Here is a 2,994-nt window from a genome sequence, read left to right as displayed (position 1 = left end):
GCCCTAAGAAGGAGGCAATGGCAAACCACTACTGAAAAATCTTGTCAAGAAAACTGCAGTGACTTGTCCAAAGCAAGCAAAGCAAAGAATTAGACTCATCTGAACAGAAGAAAAAAATGTGAAAGCCTAGGACCTGATTCAGGTCCTTTTTTCTATAAATTAGAGAAGCCTTTCAGGAGATGAAGGATGGATGGAATGGAAAACCTTCTAGACATACATTTTCTTAGTCAAATTCTGACAACATAATTTTGTGCTCTGCTCCAAATTGTCATAGATGTTGAGCTACAGCAGGTAATCCTAAAATTATGAATAGCCATCCTGTTGCTACTTCATTACAGACCTTTCTTTGAATTTTAAAGTCCTCCATAATCATATGTTATTATTTGGTTATTTTAAATAATTTGTCCTGGTGACATTTTTAGAACTTCTTGGTGTTTTGCTGATGCCTGTTATTTTAGTTGCTGATGCTTTTAATGCATTGATGCTATTGTACATCTCCATGAGAGCAATTTGCCAGAGAGTGACTAATCAATCCTGCAAACAAACAGTGCTGCAGACAAAAAAAAGCTGGAAAAATGATTGATATCTGAACATGTTCACCCGGCATAAAAGACGGTATTCAGTCTTTTCAGATAAGTTGTTTAGAAGATGGCTAGCCATCCATTTACCAGGGGTGGAACTAGGAACAGCCAACAGTAAGATAAGAATAAGTCATTGAAGCAAAATAAAGAGAGCCAGATGTTTGATTTCTCTTTCCTGGATTATTCTATTTAGTATGCTGCAATTAACTCCTTTGCTGTTTCTGGATGCCATTAAGGATGAGAACAAAATCTGTAGGCGTTGTATTACACATCCTCATCTATGCCTGATTCATAGATGAAATGTGGGTCTGTCGCACTTTTAGCTAGGCTCATGACTTCATAAACTCAAGCTGTATAGGAACGTATGCATTTTATTAAGGCATAAGGAGACCCATTGGAAAATGAGTGCAGTGAAACATTAGTAATCTGGATCTTTATGCTCTGGACCTTGCATGTGGTAAACCAAATTCCATTGCAGTTTCTGTTTGCTATGCAAATAGCATAACTATTGCAAATGATGTAATTTGCCCTTTTAGCAGTTCTAAGATGAGATATTATTTTATTTACAGGGCTCTGGGAACAGACCTGTCCCCATTTATTCCATTAAAACAATGTTTCACTATAACATCTCTAAGGTGCTGATCCAAATTGGTAATCTGACTGCATACCCCAGGGTACCCCATAATGTACCAAGGAGCTCTAGCAGATGAAGGAGCAGAAATTAATGCAATCAGAGTCCTGTTGTGATAATGAGGATGGTAACATATCAATATCCAATCTTATTCTTTCAGTGGAATAATAACAACAACAACAACAACAACAACAACAACAACAGAGTTGAAAGGGACCTTGGAGGTCTTCTAGTCCAACCCCCTGCCCAGACAGGAAACCCTAGACCATTTCAGACAAATGGTTATCCAACATTTTCTTTAAAATGTCCAGTGTTGGAACATTTACAACTTCTGCAGGCAAGTTGTTCCACTGATTAATTGTTCTGACTGTCAGGAAATTTCTCCTTAGTTCTAGGTTGCTTCTCTCCTTGATTAGTTTCCAATCATTGCTTCTTGTTCTACCCTCAGATGCTTTGGAGAATAGTTTGACTCCCTCTTCTTTGTGGCAACCCCTGAGATATTGGAACACTGCTACCATGCCTCCGCTAATCCTTCTTTTCATTAAACTAGAGATACTGAGTTCCTGCAACCGTTCTTCATATGTTTAGTCTCCAGTCCCCTAAACATCTTTGTTGCTCTTCTCTGCACTCTTTCTAGAGTCTCAACATCTTTTTTACATTGTGGCGACCAAAACTGAATGCAATATTCCAAGTGTCACCCAGTGGTTTATTTAAACTATCCCATAGCCTATGGAAGATCTTCTGTTTGGTGGCTGGAAGGGATGAGATAAAATAAGTTAGGATTAATACAGGCAAGGCAGAGTGGCTCTTCCTGCAGAAAAAAATTATGAGCCCCCATGCTTATTCTGTTTGGGGTAGACCTCCCTCCAAAGGACGAGGCCCACAACTTGGGACTTAATGGATTCACAACTCTTACTGGAGCAGTAAGTGGAGTCTGTAATCAGGTGACCCTTTGTCTAGTTTACATATTAACCCAAAGATTGCAGGTCATTTTAGAATAGAGGGTAATAGTGATTCACATCCTCAGTGCAATAGTAATAGCACTTAGACTTCACAGTGCTTTATAGCCCTCTCTAAGTGGTTTACAGAGTCAGCATATTGCCCCAACAATCTGGGTCCTCATTTTACCCACCTCAGAAGGATGGAAGGCTGAGTCAACCTTCCTGAGCCTGGTGAGATTTGAACTGCCAAATTGCAGGCAGGCAGCAGTCACAGAAGTAGCCTGCAGTACTGCACTCTAACCACTGCACTACTGTGGCTTAGTACTGGACTACTCTAACTTACTCTCTTTACAGACTGCTCAGAAACTAAAATTAGTGGCACAGTACAGTCGGTTTTATGTTTGGCAAAAGAGAGCACTTTATATTATGAGACCAATATTGTGCAACATTGCTACTGTTAAGTTCGGGAAGTAACGAGGCTGGAGACCAGGGTAGTGACAACAGCTCTTTAATATAGGGTGAACCCAGCAACAGGCTGGGGGAAAAGCCTCTCCTTTTATACAGTTCTGCTGGAGGCTTCGTCCAATCAGCAACGTGCTGATTTCCCGCCCAAATATTTAAAGGCACAACTGTTAATACATAACACTCCTCCCCTCCCAGAAAACACTTGGTCTTATTTACATATCTATTTACATGTTATTTTTCGACGTAGTCACGCAAATAACCTGGGCGTCTCCTAGTTCTTTCTGACCTGCGCGGTTCAGTTCTGGGTGGTGTTTGAGCTGGTCGGAGGGGCTGTTTTCCTCCCAGCTCTTCTCTGGGCCATCGGGCTCTGGATTAT

This window comes from Ahaetulla prasina, chromosome 3 (assembly GCF_028640845.1).
Source record: "Ahaetulla prasina isolate Xishuangbanna chromosome 3, ASM2864084v1, whole genome shotgun sequence".
Classification (NCBI taxonomy): Eukaryota; Metazoa; Chordata; class Lepidosauria; order Squamata; family Colubridae; genus Ahaetulla; species Ahaetulla prasina.
This window is presented reverse-complemented; position numbering follows the sequence as displayed.